Genomic DNA, 12,251 nt, shown 5'->3' on the forward strand with positions numbered 1-12,251 from the left:
CATGCAAAAATATTTCTGTATTAGTCATGCTGTAAAAAAAAGCACACCAAAAAAAAAAACCCAAACCAACAACAAGAAAAATAAAGTAAAAACAAAAGCACATTTTGATCTGCATTCAGACACTATCAGTTTTTTTTTTTTCTCTAGGGGATAGATATTTTTCATCATAAGTCTTTTGGAATTGTCTTGGATCTTCATATTGCTAAAAATAGTTAAGCCATTCACATTTGGTCATCCTATAATATTGCCGTCCACGTGACTGGCATGGTTGTTATTGATATTTGCAGAAAAAATAAAAAGCAAAAGAACAACAGAGTAATATTGGGTCACTCTGCTTTGGATTTTATCAGGGTCGCCAGTCATAGAAAGCAACCAGCCTCCTTCTGACCATGTTCCTCTGGATAAACATGTTATGCCACTCTACTTCCCCAATGGTTTGCAGGGCCTACGGTAGATTGCAGCCTAAACTATAATCACAATGGAGTAGAGTGGGAAACCATATTGCAGATAGCTTTCTGATTGTATGAATGCTGAGGGTGTTGGATTCAATAAGCTCTAAGATGTCTTGCTATTTTAAATCTACAATCCCAAGAATCAAATACTTAATAATGTCATTTGGGCTTGGAAATATATCTGAAACTGTTAGTGCTTATGAGGTACAGAGTGAAAATTACTGGGCATTTGACAAACTGAAAGACTTTCAAGTATTTATAACAAGAACTCAATGGAAAATTGGATATAAAACTCAATATAAAATATCCAGAAGAAATATAAGGAAATCATTAAAGACTAATTATAAGGCACTGATTAAGGTCAAACTCTTTACTTATAATATTTGAAAATGTTCTCAGTATTTTTAAAACTTATCATTACTAAGGTAGTTTGGAAGAAAGGTTGAGGATGAACTGTGTATGATGGGGTGATTAAAAAAACAAAATTGGGTCAGAAAGGTAAAAGGGAGCAATTATCTCATAAAAAGGGGGCATGAAAGGAAGAAGTAATTTAGAAGAAGCAGGTGGGGGTGGTGGGCTGATAACATTGGAACCTTACTCTCATCTGGGTTGAAGAGGAAACACGTACATCTGGAGAGATTTAGAAGTCTTCTGAACTTCTAGAGAGATGAAAAAACTTGGGGACAGGGTCAGGGAGGGACTTTTGCAAGAGGGTATAGATTAAAGATTAGGAGAGAAGATAAGAGAGGGACTTTTAAAGAGGTGGGTAAACAAAAGAAATGGAAGGAGAAGGAAATGACTTAGATTCCTAACTCTACCTCACACCACCTAGTTGACCTTGAATAAGTCACTTTTTCTAAGCCTCAGTGAAATAAGTCAGTTGGACTAGATGGGATCCAAGGTTTTTTCCAGCTCTACATTTCTGTTGAGGAGTTAAATCAAAAAAACATGACAATTGATTAGCTACATGGGAGGAGAGAGAGAGAGAGAGAGAGAGAGAGAGAGAGAGAGAGAGAGAGAGAGAGAGAGAGAGAAGAATCAAGCTTAAACCCAACATTGCAAACCTAGATGACTGGAAGCATAGGGAAGGAACAATTTAGGAAAGCAGATGATTAGTTCCACTTGGCAGGTGTTGAGTTTGATTAGACTATTGACTATAAAATTGGAAATGCCCAACAGGTATTTGGCGATGTGGACTGAAAGTCTGGAGAGAGACTAGAGGTGGCTGTAGATCTGAGAGTCATCTGCATAGAGATTGGAGCTATAGAATCACAGAGATAAAGAGGAAAAAAATGACCAAGACAATCTTTGGAGACAACTTTGGTTGGCAGGCAAGACATGGATGTTGGCCCAGCAAGAGACTGCAAAGGAGTGGTCAGAAAGTCAGGAGGAAAACCAGGAGATAAGTGTCCTCATCAAGGATAGTGTGGTCCCCTCTATCAAATGGGACAGGGAAGTCAAATTAGATAATATCTATGAAGCACTTAGCACAATGTCTGGCACATAGTAGGCACTATATAAATTCTAGTTATGATGATCTAGTCTCATAATCCAATTCAATCTAATAAACTTATTAGGCACTTGCAATTAATAAAGTTAATAAAAAGATAATTCCTATCCTCAACAAGCTTACAATCTAAAGGTGGAGACAACACTCAAAGAAGGCAGGAAAGGGGTGGGGAAGGAACACCAGGCAATAACTGGGATGGGGGTGTCTTGTGCCAGGGAGTTGAAAGCAAACAGGGCCACAGATGAAAAGTGATCTGAGAGTTCAGTTTCTGCCTTCCATAAAGGAAGGCACTGGGAGGCATTTGGTAGTCTACCCTCCAGTCCTCCAAAGGTGAAAGGAGGCTATAAAAGATGAAGTCCTAGCTCAAGTCCAAAGCTTAGTTTTAGCAGCATGGGGTGTGATGATGATGATGATGATGATGGTGGTGGTGGTGGTGGTGGTGGTAGTGATGACAGTGATGGTGAGGATGATGATAATGTCAAGAAAAATGGGGATTCATCAGGGCAGGCAGTAGATGGTGGTAGTACTCATATGACAGGTTTTCAGGCCAAGCTAGGAGTTGGCAGCATTGAATCAACAGCAATAGAATAATGAGGGAACCTCCTGTACCAAATTAATGATTTGATTCAAGAATTGCAGGACATAGACTTGGGGAAGATTAGAGCCCAGATCTTTAATGGGTAAGAGTAAACCTTGATTTTGACTTTTTCAATCCCTGTGCATCACTTAGACTCTATAGGTCTAGGTGGAAGTAGGTTGCATAACTGTCTGTTTTCCTTGAGTTCTTTCTCCATATATAGAGCAGTGGGAGACTTCAACTTCAGGTTAATCATGTAGGCCTGCCTCCAGGGATGTGAAACTGTGTGTGGGCTCTCTCATTTATATTGGACTTTCTCACACTAGCCCTGCTGAGACCCTCTTTTAGCAGCCAAGTTCACAGGTAAAGCTCAGGTATATAAACTAGTGAGCTTGAGTCATTAGGGTCTCATAGTTGTTAAGGAGACATAAGAAAAGGGGCTTCTCCTGTGACATCTGTGCATACAGGCTGCATGGCTATATACCTCCTGAGAGAGCTAGATATGAAATGCTGCAATGGCACATCAAATGGGTGTGCAAGCATGTGGAGATATGGAAGATCCTTCATTTTGTCATGAAGGACTCTTGGTAGCCCTCACTCTGGCATATGGTTTTGTATCTGGTTGGATGTATTCTGTGACTAGGTTCAAGAATCCTATAAGGAAGGTAAGGCTGCTTCCCATCCACCTCCATGATAACTTTCTATAGTTTTCAACTTTATTACAGCCTTACCTCTTCTCTAACATCAGGGCATTATCATACTGGTGGTGAGATACTGAATTAAATGATCTGCCTTCTCCTCTACGCATGAGCCTAAGTAGAATGCCACCTCCTCAAGCGCAAAGACCCTCACTTTGGCCTCTGTATGCCTGGTGCCTGGCACAATGCCTGACACAAAGTAGGCACTTAATATATGCTCGATCTATGACAAGGGATAAAAACTATTCTCCTATGTCTAGACTACTCTATTCTTTGCAGTACGTATCAATGACCCTATGTCCTCCACCTATCAGACCAATGGCCAGAGAAGAAAACAACACCCCCCTGACATTGGAGCAAGGCTCCATTCATTCATCTGTCTATTTATCCATCTATTCATTCATCTACCTCTCGATCTATAATATTTACGATTAAGATTACTGGATGCTTTGTTTACTGCTGCTTAATTTTGTTTTCCTGAATCCCATTCATGCTGCCACTCAGAGAAGTCTGGCTGTCATTAATTTCTGAATGGTGACATCCACTCATTTCTTCTCATTTCCCATTTCTCAACCATCCCAACAGAACTGGAAGAGCTGGAATGCCACCCCACCCAGCAACACTGAACTGACGAGCACCATAGATGTTGTCAATATTACATAAAAATACTATTTACTTACAATGGACTCCCAAGCCACCTTTGTAGGTCAGCAAATGTTTGTAAATTTGAACCGAGAATCATCACAGTTGTAAGCTGGAGGTCTAGAGCATTGGGGCCTTCCCAAAAATGTATGCACATATGTGGTGATATGTAAGTGTCCATTTGCAATATGACGGACTTCTCATTACATCTTCCCAATATCCAAACTCAACAGGTTTCTCATTGGTCCTTCCTCTAGAAGTTCTCCAAGGATTATTTCTCACATCCCATGAACTACTTTGGTGGCACGATGGGACAGTGAATAGAAACTGGAGTTAGCCAAGAGCCTCCGTGCTTTCTCATGAATGCTCTTCAGCTCCAACATCCACACAAAACCCAAATCCATTTTATTTGTGTGAGGCTCACCATGTGCCAGGCACTTTACAATTGTTATCTCATTTGAGCCTCACACAACGTCGAGAGGCAAGCACTGCCATTATTCCCATTTTGCAGATGAGAAAGCTGAGGCAAACCTAAGCTCAGTGATTTGTCTAAGGTCAGCCTCTGAGGTTAGATCTGAATTCAGGTTTTCCCAACTCCAGGCCTGGCACTGCACCATCTAGCTGCCTCAGTTGTGGGAGTATCTCTGAGTTCCCTCCCGGTTTGTGGATTTCGTGATTCTACCACTCCTTCATGTGTTCGTTTCTTGGATATAGTTCCCAGTTTTGTTCTCTGGATCTCCCAGGTTGGTAGCTCTGTGCTTTCATTTGAAGGATCTTTTTATCCAACCCATCATTTCTCTCGGCCCCAATAAAATTGGTCTCAGAGAGGTCCTGAGGTCTTCACAAATAATAGTGAATCCACAAAGGAGCTGAGAAAATGCCCTATCAACCACAACCAGTTAGATCACAGATTTAGAACTAAAAGGGACCTTAGAAGACATAGAGTATGACCATCTCATTTTACTGATGAAGGCCAGTTTGTATGTGATTGAAGTGAGTAGGCGGAAGAGCTGGGATTAGAACTCGGGTCCTCAGATTAACCCCATATTTACAACTGAGGCTATCTGCATGTGGATGACAATTAAATGCAAAGAACGAAAGATTCAGGAAGATGATCTCCCATCCTGCCTCAGTTTCTTTATATGCCTGGATCCTACAACAGATGAGAGTTTGGGGTATAAAATGAAATGTTCAATTAAACTTGACTAAGAAGAGAACTGTGTTAATTCAACTTAACTGTCACAATGTTGTTTTTTAATTGCAAACATTTTTAGGAATAAGAAATTAACATACCAAAAATCTTCTGCAAACTTTGGACAGACATAGAGTAGTGGATTTGATTTATCATAGCAATGAATGACTGATAACAAATTATAGACGTTTAATTCTTTCTGCATTTGACTATATTCATTAGTTCTTTGTGAAACTGGTCATTTTCAAAGTCTGAACGGGAGAACCAGCCTGACGTCAATCATGTGTTTATAGGAGCTATAGAGACACTGACCAGTGATTTCACTGGGAACTCAATCTACTAGGAAGTGATTTGCCCAGGGTCACACAGGTGCATGCATCAGATCTTCTGGACACCAAAGCTGGTCCTCTACTACTCTACTGTACTTTCCTTCATGATGATTTTGCCTCAGATGAACTTCGATAATCTGCTTTCCCTCTCTGATCCATGTGCCATGACTCTTCCAACATCAAACTGTTCTCTTTGGACATCTCATTCAAATTCACGTTTTCACTGAAAAATAAGAGCGGTTATCCCACAACCAGGTCGAATGGAGACCGTAATGACATATATGTTATTTTCTCCTTCATATCTCTTTCTTGTACATCAACTGAACTGTAATAGCTAGAATGTGAATATCAGACAATTGTTTTTTCAATTAATTAAAAAATATTTTTAGAAAACAAAGGTGAGGCACTAGGGATGAGATTCCCATTCTGTGTGTGAATGAAATTTGTCCATAGAAACTGAAACACTTTGAGGGAAGAGGACAACAGATTGAGTATGGTCCATTTCTTGTTTGACATACTGAATGTGTTACCCATAGCTGCGGTATCAAAACCCAAGAATGGGAGTTTGTGTATAAAGGATTTTTATAAAGATATACGAGGAATACACAAAATAGACACAAACAAAAATAATTTAACTTTTAACCTCCAATATAAAAATGTAATTAAGAAAGAGAAGTTTTATTAGGGCAATTTTTTACTTTATTTTTCCATACAGCAAAGTCAACTATTGCAATAATAATAAAATAAGCATAAAAACAAATTGCAGCCAAGGACAGAATACATAATTCAAAGCAACTACAAGCAAAAGGAATTCTGTGATTACATAATAGTAAAACCAAGCATGTCTGTCCTTTTAGCAGATGAAAGCTGCAGGTAAGATAAGTGCAACGTTGTCATCACCTGATTGGTGTGACTGTTGGATAATACCAATAAAACTGTAGCCAAATAGCGCCTGGTTCGTGACTTTTAAATTGCAACGTGATTAGCAACGTTGTTTTGAGTGCTTCTGATTTTGAACATTAAAACTGTAAAATTTGAGGTTGGTTTATCTGCTTTCACCTGCTAAAAGAACAGCTCACTAAGAGCAATAAAAAAACAATCACATAACAATAGCTACGGTGTGCTGTTTGGTTTGCCTGTTCATGATTTTAAACTTTTTGTGAGAGTCAATACTCATTTTGAAGATTTTTGTTTTGTGAACAATAAACCACTGAAATTGTCAGAAACTGGTTTGAATAGCATATATTCTTAATATAGTTCTCTTTATTTTTTTGATAGTTTAAACATGCAGTAGTTTTGAATAATGTAAGGACTATCTGATCCATGATTTCACCATAATGGTTGAAATAAGTACCTGCTATTTTTGGCAATGATCTTCAGGCATATTGGGACCAGTGGAGCGGTTGTCAGTCATGAGATCTTGGAAGGATGGCCTATCTTTCCAGCTGAAAAAATCCTGGCAAACTACAAGCTGTCCACAAAAAGCAAAGCCACTTTTTTGGGAGGGGTTTGGAGTGCTAACTCTGCCACTTTTGCAAGCAATTTTGCTCAGCCTGTCATTTTTTTTATTAGCCTTAACAAAACTCCTTGTAATTATAGACGTTTTTATTCAAAATAAGATCTCACTATTATACAGGTTTCTCTCTTTTTTTTTTTGACTATATACAGAAGTGCAAAAAGTCAACCTTCTTTCCTCAACGTTCCAACATGGTAAGCTGCAGCATAATCAACCCTCAAGAGTTTGCACACACTAAAATTCTTGTTACGTAAACTTTTGAGTATTTGGATTATCAACAAAAAGTCCCTTGATCTATCGATTATGCAGCTTAATTATAACAAGGCCTGATATTCAGGGATTTCAAAAAATATTTAAACAATACTTAAACATTTGAAATGGATACAGTAGAAAATAAATTTTATTCTAATATCTAGGATCTAGATTTTCTTATAATAACTAATTACAAACAAAATAAATCATCAAAATATTACTCAATTGTCTGCCAGGATTGTTGCTATAGCAACAACTTAACTTCTTACTTAGCAATGATTATATAATTATAAGATATCCATATAAAAGATCTTTGTTCTTTTAATGAAAACTAGACAAGAACTAACAATGACTGACATTCTTACACTGTAATATTAAATCCGTAAAATATAAATCATTTAGTTTAACAATAATACGAATCCTTATATGACACTACATGTAATTCAAAACTGAGTATGTTATGAAAGAAAAAAAAACTATTTTTTTGTATTTTGAAAATTCATCAGTAAAATCTAATAAAACAAAATTTTATAAACTGAAATGGTATTCAATTGTTAATAGAAAATGAAAACAATTTTAATAAATGTAGGAAATTAAAATCTACATTTTAACAAGGAAAATAAGTAATATTCTATAATGAAACTAGCTACAATAACATGTGAAGTCACCTAAACTTTCTTAACACGATTGAAATTACATTGGTATGGGGTCCAACCCGTAATGTAATAATCTAAGGCTTTAATAGATGTACAGTACAATCAGTGAAATCAACACATCATTCTTATACTAGAAAGCGTATCTCTCGAGCATAAAAACTTGCCGTAAACGTGGAAGTATGGAAGGTTCTATAACGGAACCTCCTCCTCTTCCATTCCACACCATACTACTAGTGACCTGGCCCCCATTTCAGCAACACTCAGAATTGCTGAACAGGCAAAAAATTATACATATACATATATATCCGTACATATACATATATGTATATCCTCTACTAGCTGCAACATCCAAACCACAAAAAAAGAAAGAAAAAAGGAATTCCTTTGGATGAATCTATTTTTAAAAACTGAATGCACATCTATATATATTTTTAATTTTGTAAAAGGCTTTCTAAGGCTATAAGCAGTTAATCAAAACAAAACAGAAACAAAAAAGAAAAAAAAATCACATATAAAATTCACCCAAGTACTTAACCCGCCCAATTACTACTTAATTAAACCTTTACCATTTTTTTTAATATTTTGGTTTAACATGCATCCAATGACATTGCTGCTGCCTTCCTCTTTGTTTAGAGTCACCATTTTGAATGTGACTGTAATGAAGAATGGAAACAAAGTGAAACTATTTTTGCAAAGCATTTATAGTCTTTTGACTTTTGACAGAGGCTATAAATAGAAGCAAAACAAGTTCCTCAAACATTGTTTTCTTGTTATCGTGTCTCAGAAATGGCATTTCCCTTTTGTTTTTTTTGAGTATCATGTTATACAGTATAATATGCATAAATATTACACTACAATGCATTAAAATAATTTTATATATAATCTATATATATCTATCTCTCTATATATCTCCAGTATGTGTGAGTTTTCTGTGTTTATTTGAGAGTTTGTCTTGTGCTGCCTATGGTTACTGTTAAGGTTAAGTGGGCCATTTCTGAGACAGCTTTGGTTTCGAAAAAAGAATGGTGCCCTTTGACTGATTGGTATTAGCGAGTAAGCAACAAAATGTGGCTCTGAAAATAATAACACTGAAGAAATAATACTCTACTTTGATGTACAGTCTATGGCACTTCATGAGAATCTTCAACAACATGGTTCTTAAAGCCATGATGTGCTTTAAATATACACAGCTATGGTTTTGCTTGGCACATTCATCTCTGTCAGATCCCTCCCTCGCCACCTCTTACAATCTATTACATTAAAAATATTACTCTTCAACAAAAATGACTGTGCATGCACACTTTCGTCTATAATGGCAATTTTAAATACAAGGTGCACCTTTGTTATTTGTAAACCTTGAAAGAAATAAACTTATTTTTTTTAAAAAATTATATCTTGGTCTACAGACGTACCAATACATGATAGAATCATGGTTACACCATAGTCTGTCTTTTCAAGATGGCGTGAGTATGTAGGAAATTAACTAGGTGGATGCATACCAAAATACATATGCATCTCTCTGTGCTAGAAAAGAGAGACAATGTTGTTCTTTTAGACATTAAGATCACCTCAGCACAAATATCAATTCAATATACAAAGTATCTAGGCAACAGTGTGCAGTGGGTTTCCATGTTGTCTTTTCATCTTGATAACATGCAATAGGTGGATGCTTTACAGCTGAGGGTTTGGCTGGGTGTGTTGCTTGACAGTATATACATTATGGCTAACGACCTCGTCCTTTATTCTAACCAAGCACACTGTCCTCTTCTCTTTAGTATGATCTATAAAAAAGAGGGAGGGGAAGAAGAATCGTGTTGAATAAAATGTCTCGGCAGAACCCTTCATACTCCCCCAATGCATTCCCTGGTGTCTTTTAAAGATTTCTTCTGAAAGGATAGGCAATTTGTTGATGTGAAACACATCTGTTTTTACCAGAATGGTCCCAGCATTGTAAACAAGTGAAACCTGGCATGGTTCTAGACAGTTTTGCAGTCCACGCTCCCAAACTATCCAGGAGTCAGGGACCAAGGTCCCTTACAATTAGAGAAGGCACACAGGTGTCACCCCCAATACTGGTGTTAAGTAAGGCCCAGCCTATACAGAGCTGTGTTTCAGGAAAAATGATTGGACTCCTTGCAATTAGAAATTTATGGAATAATGCACTGTGTTTCAACAAGAAACCAATTGTATTAATTAGCGGCTTAATAAGCTCAAGAATAATGGACTTTGGCAGGAAAAAAATACTTTTTTATCACTATAAATAATGCAAATTTTCTTTCTAAAGCTCAGAAAGAAATCTTGGACAATTTGGGGCCTGCTGGTCTTATACCAACATCCATCGATTAATTAGCAGGGTGCGCTTTTTACTGGGGTTCCTTGCTCATCAAATGAATGTTTTAATCAGCTGCCATTAAACACAATTCAGTGGGAGAGCAGACACAGTCGAGTTTATCATTCTTTCTCTGGTCCTTCAGAATAGCAGTAGACCTGGGAGATAATCTGGTCAAGACACATTATTTTAGAGATGAGGCCGTCCGGGAGGCTGACATGACTTGAAGCCAGTGAATGGAGGAAACGCTGCCTTATTGTGTCATGACATATTTGTGCCACTGTGGTCATCCACATTCTCACAGTAGATCATCCATTTAGCCAGCAAGGTACAATGGACTGTGGGGGTGGGGAGAGGGAGAAGCACGGAGCTCAGAGTCAGGGTCTTGGGTTCAAATGTCTGCTCTGCTGCTAATGTCCCGGGTGACCCTGTGTAAGCAATTTCATTTCATTTCTCTTGCCATTCATTTTTTCATCTATAAAATGACAGATCATGTCTACAATTTCAATAATCCCTGTAATCTGAGTCAAAGTGGAAACACTGATACAGTTTCCTACCACTATGCTCATCAGCTTGCATTTCTACAGAACTTTATGTCACTTGTTTCAACAACCCTATGAAGTAAGTGCTATTATTATCATTAACCTTTTACGTTTGAGGAAACTGAGGCAAAAAGAAGTAAAGTGACTTTTGCCCAGGGTCACAGATATTAATAAGTTTCCGAGACAGAATTCTGACTTAGGTCTGCCTGATCCCAGACCCAGCACTCTATCCACCATGCAACTAAGCTGGCTCAGCTACTGAAAAAGGCTTCCTAATGAGAAGTATAATAATTTTGGAATGGACACTTTCTAAGAAATTGTGATACCTAAAATCTTGCTTGTGTTAATAAAAAATTATTCTTGAGAAAGAAAAATAAATGGATCTTTAATTTTTTTGTGATTCTTCTATTGCAGATGGACTTCAATATTTAGCTAAATTTTAAAACTTATAGCTAGCTACCTGCATCTATAGACAAAATATACACATCAGATACGTAAAGTAACAGGAATAGGACTATTTTTTTTAACATGCTATAACTTACCCATCAAGATGAGTGTTGTGCCTTTCAAAATAGTCACTCAGAGTCTAGACACATATTCCAACAATGTAATTACCATCAGAGCCAGTATTCAAGCCACACAAGAAGGCCAGCCTCATGAATGCATAATCATGCAACTGTTCACCCGAAGGGGTAAGACCAAGCCTGATTATTCACCTGATTCAACAGATATGCCTCCTGGCTTCCTTCAAGGAAGGATCCCTTCCCTCCGTCGCTTCCCTCCAATTCAGCGTGTTGTTTTTGTCTTGTCTCCCCTATTAGATTGGGAGCTGCTTAAGGATAGGACTGTTTGGGTCTTTTTTTTTTGCATCTCCAGTGCTTAGCACAGTACCCGGACACAGTGGGTGCTTAATAAAAGCTTGCTGACTTGCATGAAATCTCCTTGTTCTCAAAAGTTATCCTTATCTTCTGAGTCCAAAGACTTTACTGTCATTGGAGATGTTAAAAACAAACAAACAAAAATGGTCCAAGAGGCTTCTCTGAAGACCATACCAAAGGTGAGGTCCAAAAAGAGGGTTGAGCAATGTTGGTTCTGCATTGTTGGAATAAGGGTTCAGCTTCACAACATGATTAACTCAAAAGGGACAAGACTCGATTGGTTGTATGCTTGTTTGCTTAAAAAACAATGGCCGTATGTCCTTGTTCCCCTCTGCTATTACCTGCATCTTCTCTGTTATTTATGTGTGCTCTCTCCCATTAGAAGGTGAATTCCTTGAGGGTAGGGACTGCATTTACCTTCCTTTGTTTGCCCAGGGCAAAAACACAGTGCCCCGCACATACCAACAGCTTAATAAATAGTTTTGGATTAAATGATGAATATACTTTGAATACAGTGCAGATATGGGGACACAGTTACACACACACACATATGTACATATATATTCATTATCTTTTTAGTACTCTTAAATTCTGAGGCAATAAATCTAAATAATAAATTAGGGCTCTATAGTTCTAAATTTTGCCTCAGAATTAGAATTAGGTTTCAATTTTTTCCTC

The 12,251-nt window shown here is 37.5% G+C and overlaps 1 protein-coding gene across 23 annotated transcripts in view; it reads right to left on the reverse strand.

Annotated features, from left to right (window-relative positions):
* Positions 1-6,987: 6,987 nt before the first annotated feature.
* MBNL1 (muscleblind like splicing regulator 1) overlaps positions 6,988-12,251 on the reverse strand; it is a 257,520-nt gene continuing 252,256 nt past the window's right edge. For all 23 annotated transcript variants that reach the window (XM_036755173.1, XM_036755159.1, XM_036755176.1 and 20 more), the window contains one exon: positions 6,988-9,605. The gene's annotated coding sequence lies outside the window, so the exon portion shown is untranslated. The remainder of the gene's footprint in view (positions 9,606-12,251) is intronic.

The sequence above is a fragment of the Trichosurus vulpecula genome, chromosome 4, assembly GCF_011100635.1.
Source record: "Trichosurus vulpecula isolate mTriVul1 chromosome 4, mTriVul1.pri, whole genome shotgun sequence".
NCBI lineage: Eukaryota > Metazoa > Chordata > Mammalia > Diprotodontia > Phalangeridae > Trichosurus > Trichosurus vulpecula.